Source organism: Eptesicus fuscus, chromosome 3 (assembly GCF_027574615.1).
Source record: "Eptesicus fuscus isolate TK198812 chromosome 3, DD_ASM_mEF_20220401, whole genome shotgun sequence".
NCBI lineage: Eukaryota > Metazoa > Chordata > Mammalia > Chiroptera > Vespertilionidae > Eptesicus > Eptesicus fuscus.
Window position 1 is genome coordinate 55,478,218 of NC_072475.1, and position 16,303 is coordinate 55,494,520.

Sequence of the window (16,303 nt, forward strand, 5' to 3'; positions counted from 1 at the left end):
GGGCAGGGAGGTCTCCTTTTGGGTTTCTTCCAAGACTCCCAGAAAGAAGGCCTCGTTTCCCCAGATGCTTCCATGGGCCTCAATTTGGTGATTAATTTATAGCAAAATACTGGCTGGTTAGTTGTTTTCCTGCCCAGCACCGTGTGCTAAACAACAGGTGATGGTGATGAACATACCACTAAGGTCTGGAGATGCTGTAGGTTCTTGTACAATATTTTAATATGTTTCCAGGTCTTCTCGTGCTGCAGTCTCCAAGCCAACCCCCGGAAGGAGAAATGGAAACGTGTGCGGCTCAGCCCACAGCTCCAGTTGGTTTGTTTTTTTTAGTCAAGGTGACACCTGGAGTTAAGGTTACGTCTTCCCTTTGCAGTTAAAGCTCGCTTTTTCAAATAAGCTGGACCAGGGCAAAAGGACTTCCATTTGGTTTTAGTTAGAGGCACCCAGCTGCCCTTCAGAGAGGCCCAGCAAGCCACACCCGGGCCTGGGCGGACGGAGGCCCGAGGAAGCGCTAGAGATGCAGGCGGCGGGTGCTTTTCATCCCTGAGGACATGGCGTGGTGCCTGGGTGTCTGACCTGCATCTTTGAGGCCGAGGCCGCTCCAGGTGGAGCGGAAATGCTAAGCGGAATGCAGGTTGGGTGTGAGCTGCCATTTCACCACTAAAGGAAAAACAGCGTGTGTAGTCTCGACAGCTGACTGTGGTTAGAGGAATGGGCTGAACGGGCAAGTTCATTGCCTGGAAACCCCAGTGCCGTGGGAAGCCGGGCAGATTCCCGCGGAAGGATAGCGAGCTGGGGTGGAGCCACGTGTAAGTCTGCTCGCCTCCGATGCTGCACCTTTACCTGTTTCCCCGATCTCACCCACAAACTCGGTATAAACTCTCAGCTCACTGCTCAGAACTATTTATTCACCGAGGAAGTAACTTATTTTCGCTCATCCAGTGATTTGCACCTCTTTGTACTACTATATAGCTTCCTGCAGAATCATGGTCCTAATTCAGGTCAGCATTGGAGAACTAAAGAGAGCGTGGGCCTCTGGGAGGGGGACGTCGCGTGTCTTACTTATTGTGCCTGTGGCGAGGGGCCTGCGAGGGGCATGTGCAGTGCTGCCTTCAGCTGCTCCCTGTGGGCTATGGTTGTTCTGCTTTGACACGTCCTAGTTTTGGATGAAGTGGAGAACACAGAGGTAAAGAACGGGTCCCACCCTGGAGCTCCGAGCTCCGTGGAACCCATAGTGGGGACAACTCTGGCCTGGGGCCGTTTCTTTAAGGTCCTCTAACCTCTTCAGAATGTGTCTAGCCCTCACTCTCCTGTAGTCCTCAGCCTAACAGTTTTAAGTGCGAACTCCTGTGCCCCGTGGTCTCCACGAGTCCTCGCCCCCCTCCAGCAGCAGGAGCCAGGAGTGCCAGCCCGGTGTGCGGCCTCCAGGTAGTTCAAGTGCACTCATCTCATGAGCTAGATACAAAGAGAATGCTGTTGTAGTCAGCGGGTGCCAGCTTAAAGGCGCCTTTTTGAAATCTCGGCCCTGGCACCTGTCTGTGGCCTCACATCTAACGGGAGAGCTCCGAGCTCCTGCACTCTGCTCGCCTGAGCCAACAGACTGAGTGGCCTGGCGCCCGGCTCTCAGTCAGATCTTGCTCCTCCCAGGACGCAGAGCCACGCGGGGGCGGTTCTCCGGCGTGCACCGCTGCCACCGTTAGCTGCCACCACAGCTGACAAGTCACCTCCTGTACCTGGGCCGGAGCTCTGAGCTCCGCAAAATGAAGGGTTCCACCTCAAACGCATTCTTGAGAAGAATCCGGAAAAGAACGTCCTGTGAGCTCCAGGAACACTGTCCTGTGGATGGGTTTTGTGCATATGAAGTGGATTAAGAATGTTGTTTTTCTTTTACTGTGAAAAAAGCAGGCCCCCTGCAAGGTTGCGTTCACCTAGGCGCTGCGATTGCTAGGAAGTGTGTGGGGGCGGGGAATGCCTCTCCAGGGCCTGAGGCGCTAAGAAGGCAGGAAGACAGCAATGACCATTAGCCGGTGCTGACGCCCACCGGGGTGAGGAAGGGAGAGGCTGGCCTCCCTCCTGCGTGGGGCTGGTACCTCCAGAAGGGTCCTGTCTGCCAAGAGCAACACCTGCTAGGGCAGCAGCCGCCTCAACTGAAGGGACAGGACTAGACCCACCCCTGGCAAACAAACACTCAGCCATGGCCCAGGTGCTCAGTGTCAGCCCCATGCCTGGAATTCCTAGACATGCCCCAGTCCGGTATCCCTGGGTGGGGCCCTCAGCTGGGGGCGTGGGAGGAAGGGGAAAGGGACACTTAACTGCCCACGAGACTCTTAAACTTCTACAGGGAGGAGTGGGGCCGAGTGGAACCCACCTGCCCCGTAGCATACCGGAGCGGGTAGCATCTGTGGGTTTTGTGTAAGCTCTTCAACAAAGGGTCTTATTTCTCATGTCTTTTCCTCTTTGCCCCATGAGTCAGCCCAGGGCTCTAGAGACAACAGAGGGAGTCTAAAGGGTCACATAGCATCTCTGGTGTTCCCGCCGTGCCAGGCTCCGGGCAAGGTACTTGCCCTCACGACACCCTTGCGGGGTGGGCTCGAGAGCGCCCATTTCTCGGGTCTGGGGAACTTCAGAGAGGACAGTTGCCTGGAGAGCCGGGCTTCAGACCCTTTGCCTGGCTTGCTCTTCTCACTGTACCTCCCTGCCTCACCATCCAGTGTACTTTAAATGCAAAGGGGCATGAGAGAGTGAGTTTATAAAGTGTGTTATCTTTTTTTAAAAGAACCTTAATGTTATTAAGCAATAACTAAACTAATGACATGAAGTGCAAAACAAAACACAAAACCAATGTTGACTCCCCTTTTGAAGAAGTCCTTTCAGGTTTGTTATTACATGTGTTTCCTGGACACTTGCAGGCATCGTTAAGGAAATAGTGCTGGTTCATGCTTAGCACGTAGCATGGAGGTACGTGGCTTTGGGCGGAGGAGGTGTGAGGTGATGAGCTGGGTTTCGGACACACAGCCAGCCTTAGCCGTCCATCTGAGGGCCGCTGTCTTGTTCCCTCGCTAAGGCTGTGGCTCCCACATATCGGAGGCACGTGTTTGTGAATAGTATCAGAGCCGGGAACATATTCAGTTGAATGTCTTAAGTGCTGACAAATCTTCCGGCTTTGACAAAAGTGTATTTTCAGAAGCGGCTAAGACCTTTAGAGCAAAATTGCTGAGTGGATAGCTTCATCAAAGCTGGCTGGCAGCGTTGGGGTCAGAAATGAAGATGTGATTGCTAAGTTCTGGAGGAGGCGACTGTGAAAGTTGGCCCGGAGGGAGGGCAGCATCTTTTCATTACAAGGCTGGAAGGCCGCCCAAGAACATGTCTTTGAAGGATACTTATTCAGGTGTGAACGTGCCCAGGGCAGACACGGTAGGGTCTTGCACGTGGCCTTTTGGGGCCTGTATTAAGCCATCTTGCCCACTGGCGAAGGGCCCAGGTCCCCTGTAGCTCTATGAACTTTGCTTCTGGCTTAGTTTAGCCTCACACACCCACAGCTTGGGTTTGACCCAGAGCTCTAAGATCCTTACACTGATGTTAAAACTAAAGCAAGTCTTTGGAAAGAGGAAGAATTTCAGTCTTTTGCATCTTATTTAACACTACCCTACTGTCAGATATATGTATTTTTTTTGTATGTGAAAACTTTTGTGGGGGTGAGAAGGGACGTTTTATTTCACTCTGGGGTTCTTGTGTTTGTGTCTGAAAAAAGATACTTGGTTTTGTAGAGTTGGCTTTTACAGTGTGTCTTCTTTTCTCCAATGCCCAGAGAAGGAAACTGGTTAAAATACTAGGAGCATAGAAGTGTTAAATGGCAGTTACTTCATTGTGCTAAATATCTTTTCAGTAGTGTTAAAATCCATCTTCTTTGGTGTAAACTGCTCACAGAAAAACCTGTGAAGCCCAAGGGGCAGTTTGGGTCTGAAAAGAGACAGATCTTCGAGTGGCTCTGTCTCCTGGGTATTTTTGAAGAGGACACATTAGATCCGGTTTTATGGTTGTTTTGGAGACACAGCTAACGCATTAGATGCAGAGTTAATGGGTAGGAAGGATGGGACCACACAGGGAAGGGATGGAAGCTGTTTACCTGGGAAACTAACCCAACTCACTTACCTTGGTTACAAAAAAAGGTTTTTCAACATGGGTTGTTGTGAGGTTTTTTAATGTTTGTGTTGCTGGACTTATGGTGAAATGAAGCATGTAGCTGGCATCTGAACTCTTTGAGTCACATCCTGGATCTCTCTTTGCAAACCTTGACACCTTAGTCCCCGATGGATTGTGTTAAATCCATTATGAGGATGTTATTTAAAGTTGTATTATAACGCCAACCTCCACTAAGTATTCTGTACTGTAGCAGCAAAGTATTATTTGTAAGAATTCGGTTATTTTTATACTTATACCCACTATAAGTCTGGCGTTCTAGTCAGTAAAATGATGCAATAAAGTAAATATCATTTTCATTGTGTGTTTTTCTCGTAAAAGCAAGCAAACCAGGCCGAGCGCAGCAAACAGTTTTTCCCGAGGGCATCACATAACCAGGGGTCCTCAAACTTTTTAAACAGGGGGCCAGTTCACTGTCCCTCAGACCGTTGGAGGGCCGGACTATAGTTTAAAAAACACTATGAACAAATTCCTATGCACACTGCACATATCTTATTTTGAAGTAAAAAAACAAAACGGCAAAAACACCCGCATGTGGCCCGCGGGCCGTGGTTTGAGGACGCCTGAAAACCATGGCACTCTCGATGGTGAGCCCCTACAGTGAGCTCTCACAGGGCAGATGCAGGGACTCAGTATTTCTGTACCCTCAGTGCCCACCTCCGTGAGGAGACACACTTCTGATGATGGATGGACAGATTGGCCTAATGATAAAACGCCTAGTCCAGGTATAACACCTGCTTTTGTTTACTTTTCTTTCTATGGGTTGAGAGCGTAAGTAACCAATTCAGACCCTGAGCACTTCCACCTGAGCTTCTCCCACCGCCACTCCAAGCCAATTCTGTATGTCCTGGAGGAGAAGGGGAAGTAAGTACATCGGTGCTCTGTGGTGGAGACTCTGGGGAACTTTAAGATGGGGGGCCATGGCCCAGACACTATGGTGGCCTATGAATGTGGCGGCCTGGCTAGATGTATGTTAATCAGTTGCTTCCTTGGGTGCCTTTCGTGGCAGGGGATGGATGAGCCCCTCAGATTCCATCAGCTCTGTGACAGAAACCTGGCCCCCGGAGAGGCCGTTAGGGCAACTTGGGCATAGCGGTGACCTTTGGGCAGATTAGATGCAGACTGCGGCCCATCAGACATCCTCGAATGGGGATGACCTGCACTCTCCTCTCCTGACCAGCCCCTCCCACTCAGCTTTCCTGCCCACATGGTAATCCCCAAAGGAGATCTTAACAGGAGCCCAGTACTGACCCCTTTATTGTCCTGCCCAGCTCCGCCAGACATTATAAACATCACAGATGCCAGGGATAAGATATTGATGTTGCTTTTTATGGACCTCATAAAAAATTGCACAGTCAGAAGGCCTGGGCTCTGACACCTGGTACAAGACCCTTTTCTAACAATTTCTAACAACCTGGCTGTTTTTCCAGGTTGTGGTGTCAGGCCTAAGAGTCTGCTCAGCTCTCTGAGCCTCAGTGTCCTTATCAGTGAAGTGGGGATAATACTGACTGCCTCCCAAAGTTGTTGTGAGGATTAGAGGGGAGAATTCATCTGAAAACACTGTAAACTACTAAGAACCATAACACATATTGGTTCTCTTCACTGGGGCCCTCCTGTCACACAAGAAAGACAGACAAAAGTAGGATGAGGATGTCATGTCAATGCTGATTCACCAGTAACTGGTCCTGAAGATCTTGGATGTGACTCAACTTCTTGGAAATCATTGGCATTTGGTGTTGGAAGGCAGAATTGCCAGCAGTGGGTACTGACCTGGGCATGATAAGAAAAATGATATGTCAAAAGTGACCCTTAGCCCGGCCGGTGTGGCTCAGTGGTTGAATGTTGACCTATGGGCACAGGCCCGAGTTGTGGACTCCATCTCCAATAGGGGGCATGCAGGAGGCAGCCCATCAGTGATTCTCTCATCATTGATGTTTCTATCTCTCCCTTTCCCTTTCTCTCTGAAATTGATAGAAATATATTTTTTAAAAAGTAACCCTTAGACTGAGAGGAAGTAGGATACTCAGGATTTTGAAGAGGATGACTCTAGAGCAAGCATGTCAAACTCAAAGGCTAACACGGGCCAAATAAACAAGGTATACATTTATGTGAGCCACAAAAGAACAAAAGCTTCAATTTTCATAGAAATGTGGGTTTATTTCGATAGACATGCTGAATGCAAAGGGCTGAAATAAATGAGTAATCATTAACATAAAATAATAGAACATTTAAATAAAAATTAATATTTTTTTGAACATTAACTTACCAGACACTGAATAACTGCACAAATTAATAAGCGTAACTCAAATAAACCTGTTTTTTTGTTGTTCTCTGAAAGCAAAGTATTTCCTGTTGCGCACATCAAACAAGTCAGTCCAAGAATAAGGACGTGGCAATCAGATGCTAAAATATTCGCTGCTAGTATTAGTGGGGAGAAATGGTGCGCCTGCGCATGAGGCACATAAGGGAAATGAATGCAACATGATTAATCAGTCCTTAGCGAACGTTGTAGTTCCTTACTAGTAATTATGTATAACAGGATACCGTAAAAATAAAGTTACGTAATTTTTATTAAAACTTTTCTTACATACCATTATATTGCCTGGGCCACAAAAATATTTGTTATGGGCCGCGAGTTTGACACGTTTGCTCTGAAGAAGATACAGGGAAACCTGTGCAAATGAAGTGATGTGTCCCAGCACCATCCTTCTCTGTGGTAAGCATCGGTACTAAAGGTAGAACTAATACAAGTGGAGATGAGACATGTTTCAGGACATTAGAGAGGAGACCCTTTGCTTTAAACAATCCTATATAATAAAAGCCTAGGTGGCGTCACATGATGTCGTCACAAGATGGCCACCACAAGATGGCCGGCAGGGGAAGGCAGTTGTGGGTGATTAGGCCAGCAGGGGAGGGCATTTGTGGGTTATCAGGCCTGCAGGGGAGGGCAGTTGGAGGTCAACAGGCCGGCAGGGAGGGCAGTTGGGGGCAACTGGGCCTGCAGGGGAGAGCAGTTGGGGGTGACCAGGCCAGCAGAGGAAGGCAGTTGGGGGCAACCAGGCAGGCAGGGGAGGGGAGTTGGGGGCAAGAACAGGCCAGCAGGGGAGAGCAGTTGGGTGCCATCAGGCCAGCAGGGGAGGGGAGTTGGGGGCCATCAGGCCGGCAGGGAAGGGCAGTTAGGGGCCATTAGGCCGGCAGTGGAGGGCAGTTGGGGGCGATCGGGCCAACAGGGGAGCAGTTAGGCATCAATCAGGCCAGCAGCGGAGCGGTTAGGGGGCAATCAGGCTGGCAGGCAGAAGAGGTTAGGGGCAATCAGGCAGGCAGGCGGGCAGGCCAGTGGTTAGGAGCCAGCAGTCCTGGATTGTGAGAGGGTCTGACTCCTGGTTTAGGCCCGATCCCCACAGGGATTGGGCCTAAACCAGCAGTCAGCCAGACTGAGGGACACTTCCCCCCCCCGCCCCATGCATGAATTTCGTGCACTGGGCCTCTAGTATTAAACACAAATTAAAACAACATTAGGCCATCATTTATTCCAACCACTCTTAAAAAGCACTTAAATTCCCTCTCATCTGAGTAGCTGTCCCAGCAACAGGGAGCTCATTTGCTTTGAAGAAGCTCCCTGCTTATCTTAATAACTCCAGCTACTAGAAAGTTCTTTCCTACTTTCAACCCAGTTATTTCTCCCTTCTTGGATAAAAGTCCTCTTGGGAGGATGGATCAAAATGCTTGAAGGGATGGAAGTACTAGATTAAGGTTAGGGCTATATGGGGACAGATTTGAGTGAAGCTAACAGGAAAGAAGAGAGGTGAGGCTGGGACAGAGGGTCTGTATGAGGGCAGTGGGCCCAGGTGCAGACAGACACTATGATAAAGGACACAGGGTCTTCTGCTCTGATGAACCACAAGCAGCTTCTCAGAGACACTTGAAAAAGGTGTGAGGGGAAAGAAGTCCTTGCCCACCTCTTCAACCTTCTCCCCAGCCATCCCATGGGCATGACAAGGTGGAATAGAATGGGACAGATGACCCTGGCTGCTCACATAGGCTTTCTGGATTCACATCCCTATTTATTAGTTCTGTGACTCTGGGCAATTTTTTTTTTTTTTTTTTTAAATATATATATTTTATTGATTTTTTACAGAGAGGAAGAGAGAGGGATAGAGAGTTAGAAACATTGATGAGAAAGAAACATCGATCAGCTGCCTCTTGCACACCCCCTACTGGGGATGTGCCCGCAACCAAGGTACATGCCCTTGACCGGAATCGAACCTGGGACCCTTGAGTCCACAGGCCGACGCTCTATCCACTGAGCCAAACCGGTTTCGGCACTCTGGGCAATTTTTTATCTCTCTTTTGAATTTCTCAGGTGTAATATTATAGAACGTACCTCTTAGAGTTGTCATGAGAATTAAATGAGTCAATGTCTCTACAACACTTATACCAGTACTTTACATGTAATAAGTGCTGTGTGTTTGTTAAAGGGAAAACATTTTGGAGTTCAAACTGAAGGAACCAAGACTTGGGATTCACGTTTCTGTAGACGATTTCATGTACTGTCGTGTTTATTTTTTAATTATATTCCTGACAACCTCTTAAATTATGAAACAAGTTGAGAAGCACATTATAATGAAAGAGGCATTATAATGAAAGTTACTAAAAGGGTAAATCTTGAAAGTTCTCACCACAAAAAACAAATGTTATGTGAGGTGATGGATGTTAACTAAACTTATTGTAGTAATCATCTATACTAATAAAAGGGTAATATGCTAATTAGACCGGGAGACCTTCCGGACATCCTTCCGGACAAAGCCATGGTAGTGGGGCTGAGGCAGAGGTAGTTAGGGGTGATCAGGTCAGTGGGGGGAAGGGGGGGAAGTTGGGGGCGAGCAGGCTGCCAGGCAGAGTGGTTAGGGGTGATCAGTCAGGCATACAGTTGAGCGGTTAGGAGCCAGAGGTCCCAGATTGCGAGAGGGATGTCTGATTGCTGGTTTAGGCCCGATCCCTGGGGATCAGGCCTAAACCGAGGAGTCACAGATTGGAGAGGGTGCAGGCTGGGCTGATGGACACACGCCCCCCCCACTCCACCCCCCGTGCATGAATTTTTGTGCACCAGGCCACTAGTTTCACTATGTAAACACCTATCAAACCATTATTTTGTATACCTAAAACTAATAAGATGTTATATGTCAACTAGTGCCCTGGTGCATGGATTCACGCACATTGAAAGGAAATTAATTAGAAGGTGGCCAGCGGGGTGGGACTGAGCGAAATGGGCCAGACATGCCCTGGAGCCAACATTCCGAGGTCCCTCCCCAGTCGCCCGCACCTGGGGTGGTGCCACAGCTTGAAGGGCATCTGAGGAGTGAGCAGGGTCCCTCTGGGAGGTGGGGGTCCCTTGGCCTGGCATGTGGGGGTCAGGTCAAAACCGGCTCTATGACATCCCTCAAGGAGTCCCAGATTGTGAGAAGGTGGTTCTCGGGTGACACACCCCAGAATCGGGCTCCTCCTCTCTGGTTCTGGGGTGCATCACCTGAGAATCACCACTGCCAAGTCACCGCAGCTCAGCAGCTCCTGCGTTGAGCGTCTACCCCCTGGTGGTCAGTGCACATCATACCTACTGGCCGGTTAGACAGTAGAACAGTCGCTTAGCCTTTTATATATATAGATTAGAGGCCCAGTGCACGAAATTCGTGCACAGAGGGGGTTGTCCCTCAGCCTAGCCTGCACCTTCTCCAATCTGGGACCCCTCCAGGTAGGATCGGGCCTTAACAGGAAGTCGGACATCCCTCTCACAATCCAGGACTGCTGGCTCTCAACTGCTCACCTGCCTGCCTTCCTGATTGCCCCTAACCACTTCTGCCTGCCAGCCTGATCACCCCCTAACCACTTCCCTGCCAGCCTAATTGATGCCTAACTGCTCCCCTGCCAGCCTGTTTGCCCCTAACTGCCCTCCTCTACAGGCCTGATCACCCCTAACTGCCCTCCCCTACAGGCCTGGTCACCCCTAACTTCCCTCCCCTGTAGGCCTGGCCCCCCCCAACTGCCCTCCCCTGCAGGCCTGGTCCCTCCCAACTGCCCTCCCCTGCTGGCCATCTTGTGGTGGCCATCTTGTGTCCACATGGGGGCAGGATCTTTGACCACATGGGGGCAGCCATCTTGTGTGTTGGATTGATGGTCAATCTGCATATTACTCTTTTATTAGATAGGATAGAGGCCTGGTGCATGAGTGGGGGGCAGCTGGTTTGCCCTGAAGGGTGTCCTGGATCAGGGTGGGGGTTCCCTTGGGGCATGGGGCAGCCTGGGCGAGGGGCCTGTGGTGGTTTGCAGGCTGGCCACACCCCCCAGCGACCCAAGCGGAGGCCCTGGTATCTGGGATTTATTTATCTTCTATAATTGAAACTTTGTAGCCTTGAGTGGAGCCAAGCCTCCTGCTCGCTCCATGGCCACAGCCATTTTTGTTGGTATTTATTTATCTTCTATAATTGAAACTTTGTAGCCTTGGGTGGAGTCCAAAGTGGGCTAAGGTGTGCAGAAAGCTTGGCTTCCTCCATTGCCGGAAAAACCCAAGCCTCTTGCTCATTCCGTGGCTGTAGCCATCTTGGTTGGGTTAATTTGCAGATTTGCTCCTGATTGGCTGGTGAGCATGGCTTGTGGGTGTAGCAGAGGTACGGTCAATTTGCATATTACTCTTTTATTAGATAGGATTATATATCATTGGGAGTGGGGGGTCAAGATCTCCTGAAAGAGGAAGAAAGCATGTGGTAAGGGTTGTAAGAAGGGGAGGAGAAAACGACTGAAATGGCTGGTTAGGAACATGGGAGGAAGCTGATCAGGATACGGAGTGTATTGGACACAGGCTGAAAACAGTGGGGTTGTGGTAGCAGGATTCCCCACATTAAATCATTTTACTCTAGCAGGCTCAGCAGTGGGTATTAGAGCAGAGAAGGGGTCAATGGATTGACCCAAAATTGAGGTTTTGTTTGGAAGGTGGCACCAGAACCAGAGTGTTCTAATGGACTTGACCACAAGCCTCTAGGTCTGGAGGACTTGACCTCGAGCCTGTGGGTCTGGACTTAGAAGAGGGGAGGGTTAGGTGAAACTGAAGAGCCAACAAAGGTTAATATCTTTAATCCAAACATATACCTAAGCACCTCCTGCACCTTAACTAGAACATTATGAATAACTCTTCCCTTAAAACAATAGATAAAAATCAGGAATAGGAATTACAAATAACCTAACAAATATATGGGGAATGTTTAATCTCATTAGTAGTCAAATTAATGATAATTTAAACACTGAGGTATCCATTTTTTACCTACCTACTTTATAAATGAACATACTTCATGCTGATGGATGAGAGGACAACTGTAGGGGTGTAAATTAATATAAATCTTTGAGAAGGTAATTAGGCAACAATTTCTAGAAGCTTTAAAAATCTTTAACCTTTGAATTAGTAATTTTACTCCATAGGATTTATGCTAAATAAATAATGCAAAACAAAACAAAAAAAAAAAAATGAGAGAGGCACACCCTTCCCACTCCCTTGCCCCCCCAGCAAAAATTATGCTTGTATCCAACAAGCTAAGTCAGGTTAACCTTCAGGAATAATGGAACTTTGAGGCCTGAGGCTTTTGTCCCCTGAGGCTCTCTATCCGCTGATTGATGGGCATTACAATAAAGCAAGCTCGGGTGAGGCCGCACACACCTGGGTCCGGGTGAGGCCACGCGCCCCGGGGCCTGGGTGATGCTGCGTCCTGGGTCCGGGTGAAGCCGTACCGTCCGGGTGAGACCTAACCAGAGGCAGCCAGACCTGCATTACCACCATTTGTCCACCATCCAGAGCTGAAAAGTCAGTGCCGACATGTACACATAAGGAACTGGTGGACATTGAAATTGGGTCTCAAAAGAACTGTTGGTCCAGAAAGAAACTTACTACAGACTGATTCATTTGCCTGTCAGCATAACTATTATTGCTTGTCTCACATTCAGTTCTTATAAGTATATTTCTAGTAACACATGATCTCACTCATCTAGGGGAAACGATGAACAACATAGACTGATGAACAAGAACAGACCCAGAAACAAGGAGGCATCGATCAGACTGTCGGGCCTCAGAGGGAGGGTAGGAGAGGGTGGGGGTAGGGGGGAGAGATCAACCAAGGGACTCGTGTGCATGCATATGAGCCTAACCAATGGTTAAGAACAACAGGGGGTTGGGGCATCCGTGGGGAGGGGTGGGGGATGGGAATGGGGGGATGAGGACAAATATGTGACACCTTAATCAATAAAGAAATTGAAAAAAAAACAACAATAAAGCAAGCTCTCTCAGTCTACCTCTCTACAGAGGCAGGTAAGTCAAAAGCCCCCCCTCCCTCCCCCTATTGATTCCTACATTAATTCCTAAGTTTCTATTAGCTATAATTCCTAAGTTTCTATTAGCTCCTTGGTTATCACCCGCTAGACTTTGAACTTCTCAAGGGCAGGGACCTCAGTTTTACATTTTTTTAAATCTATTTGTTTTGCATTCACCTCCACTCCTATTTGCTAGCACTCACATGATAGATGCCTAATAAATGTTTGTAGAATTGGCTGTTATTCCAGCTGTTCCTCACTCCATAATGCCCCATTCTCTAACTGCTTTAGTTTGTGCATTGGCTGAAGATCAAGTTGGTCTGTTTATTCAGTTAATTATTTTTTTCTTTTTTAAAAAAAATGTTTTTATTGATTTCAGAGAGAAGAAGTGAAAGGGAGAGATAGATGACACATCAATAATGAGAGCAAATCATCAATCGGCTGCCTCCTGCATAGCCCCTACTGGAGATAGAGTCCACAACCCGGGCATGTGCCCTGACCAGGAATCCAACTGTGACTGCTGGTTCATGGGTTGATGCTCAACCACTGAGCTGCACCAGCAGGGACAGTTAATTATTCTTAAATGTTCTTGTGTATGAACCATTTGGATGTTATGTCTATTAATGGATTCTTGTCATGTACCTTAAAGCAAGGTTCAGAGTCCATGCCTCTCTGAACCTATCAACATAACTCTTACTAATAAAAGGACATGGTGATATGTGGGTAATAAAACATGGTAAAGAGTCAGTTGACTCATAGAAAGTTAAAACTAGGAAGAAGCTCAGGAAATGATGGCATTATGCAACCTCCACTCTGATTCTACAGATAAGGAAACGGACGATCAGAGAAGGGAAATTTTCCCAAAGTTGAATTCTGGTTCATGGAAGGGTTGGGATAAAAGTCCAAAGTCTAGGCATCCAGTTTATTATTTCCAGGATACATTGTCATTAAAAGTATGTGTCATAAGAACATGTGAGCTACAGTAGTGGATGGGAGAGGGCAAGGCCAGCACACCCAGCTGTGTTTACTGATGAGCTCCACAATGGAGACAGAAGTCACGATGATTCTGGAAGCAGGCCTGGTTGGAGGACATGGGCAGGATGTGGGGCAGGCAATGACAAGTGTCTGCATGAAATAGAAACAGTGTGGGATGGTGAGTAGAGCATGGCCTTTGAAACCTGGATTCAGTCCCAGGGCTGCCACATATCCCCTCGTTACTTAACACCTCTAAGACCCAAGTTTTAGTCTATAAAAATTTGCCCATAGAACTGACTGCTCCTAATGGAGTTAAAGGAGACAATGGATGGGTAGTGATATTCAACTCAGCACTGGGAAAGAGCTCTGGAAGATGTGGTTTGTGACATCTTCCTGGGGGTCAAGTCTTGTAGTCCTTCAATCTAGGAGGTTTAAAAGTGAACACCCACACAGCAGAATTTCTTCCTAAAATTAAATAACGAAAATGAGGCTGCAATCAGAGCAAGTTTCCAAGTGGCTCATTTGTTTGCCAAGCAAGGAAAGCCATTTAGAGATGAGTTCATTAAATTGTGTTGGATTGAAGGAAAGAAACTTGTTTAAGACTGTCCATCTTCAGGATGCTACAGACAGGGATGAGCTTTGACCTTTGTGAGGATCCGTCCCCACTGGGCTGACTGCACTCTAGAGCTGGTGTTGGCACACTCCATCCCATGGACCAAAGTCAGCCAGCTGTCTGTTTTTGTAGAACCCACAAGCTAAGAGTCATTTTCACATTTTTAAATCACTGAAAATATCAAAATAAGTATCATATTTTGCTTGATGTGAAAATTATCTGGAATCCAAATTTCAGTGTCCTTAAATGAAGTCTTATTGGAATACAGGCACACGCATTTGCCTGCATATCTATATACACTGATATCTGAACGCATAATAATCTGACCACTCAGTGTATATACTATATAATAAAAGACTAATATGCAAATTGTCCCCTCGACCAGGAGTTTGACCAGCAGGCAGGCCAGCCAACTGCCCATGTCCCCTCCCCCTGGCCAGGCTGGCCAGACCCCACCCATGCACGAATTCATGCACCGGGCCTCTAATATATATATACTGAGTGGCCAGATTATTATGCGTTCAGAGATCATAATAATCTGGCCACTCAGTATATATAAAAGCCCAAGCGACTGTTATGACTAGTCAACTGAACGAATGGTCAACTGGTTGCTATGATGTGCACTGAGGGAGCAGACGCTCAACACAGAAGCTGCCCCCTGGTGGTCAGTGCATTCCCACAGGCAACCTCCATGGCCAGCCAACCTCCCATGGCCGGCCAACCTCCTGCAGTCCCTCCCCGCAGCCAGCCAGTTCTGATGGGCCCAAATCGGGACTGGGAGAGACAGGAACCCCACCCATGCATGAATTCATGCAGCAGGCCTCTAGTTGTGCTATAGTAGCAGAGTAGAGTAGTCGGATATTATACATGACGGCTGCTCCACACATTATGTGTCACGGCGATGCAGTTATAGCTCAACAGTGTTTCAAATGCCATGTAATAGTCATGCTGTGACATTTTGTTTACTTTTTTAAATTACCAGCATATAACCATCATGTCAAAACAAGAAAAGCAAAGCAAAGTGGACTTCCCTTGTCATTTTTAAGTTACAGTATGGATTATTTTGGAGTATGGATTATTTTGTTATCAAATTAGATGGCAAGGCATTACTCAATAGACCATGACACTATAGGTGGGCTGAAATAATAGATTATGTTAATATTACCAGACTAAAGACGTATCATAATATTTCTAACTCAAAGAAAAGCAGCCATCAAATTTTTAAATGGAATGTCTCATCACAGCAGAATTTCTTCCTAAAATTAAATAACGAAAATTAGGCTGCAATCAGAGCAAGTTTCCAAGTGGCTCATTTGTTAGGCAAGCAAGGAAAGCCATTAGGAATGAGTTAATTAAGTTGTGTTTGACTGAAGCAGCACAAGCAATGTGTCCAGAGGAAAGAAACTTGTTTAAGACTGTGGCAGTGAGGGGGGTTAAGACTGTGGATCATGGGAGGTTTTGGCTGTGGATCCTAACTTAATTCAGAATAGCTACTGTGATCTCTGTGGATAAGGAAAATGGAGAACTAGGCACTCGAGGGACTTCTAAGGACAGGCTGAAGCTGGGGTCCCTCCCAGCCTTCAGTCAAAGCGTTAGATGGGAGATCTCAGGTTTCAACACCACATGTTGATGCTCCTCCAGCCTTGCTTAAGGCTCCCAGAAAGGCTTTGGGAACTGTCCACAGAGCTACGGAAAAGTCAGTGAAGACTAATAATGCACCTGTCAAAGAGAAACAGACAACCTTCTCTGCTAAAATGGTGACCAGGAAGACTCTTAAAGCAAAAGGCGCTGTTCCTGCCTCAGAGGACACCTATCCAGAAATAGAAAAATTATTTCCCTTCATTCCTCTCGATGTTGAGAGCTTCGACCTGCCTGAAGAACACTGATCGCACAGCTCCCCTTGAGTGGAGTGCCTCTCATGATCCTTGACGAGGAGAGGGCACTTGAAAAGCTGTTACACCTGGGCCCCCCTTCCCCCCAGAAGGCGCCTTCTCTACCCTGGGAGTCCGATCCGTTCCAGTCTCCCTCAAGCCTTCTGTCGACTCTGGATGTTGAATTGCCACCTGTTTGCTATGACTTAGAGATTTAAGTTTCGTAGTGCTTTATAGTTTGCATGTATGAATAGTTTGTATTAATAAAGACATTCTTTAACAGGAAAAAAAAAAGGAC

The 16,303-nt window shown here is 47.6% G+C and overlaps 1 pseudogene; it reads left to right on the forward strand.

Annotated features, from left to right (window-relative positions):
• The first annotated feature begins 7,961 nt into the window (after positions 1-7,961).
• On the forward strand, positions 7,962-16,223 carry LOC103298759 (securin-like; annotated as a pseudogene).
• The last annotated feature ends 80 nt before the right edge of the window (positions 16,224-16,303 follow it).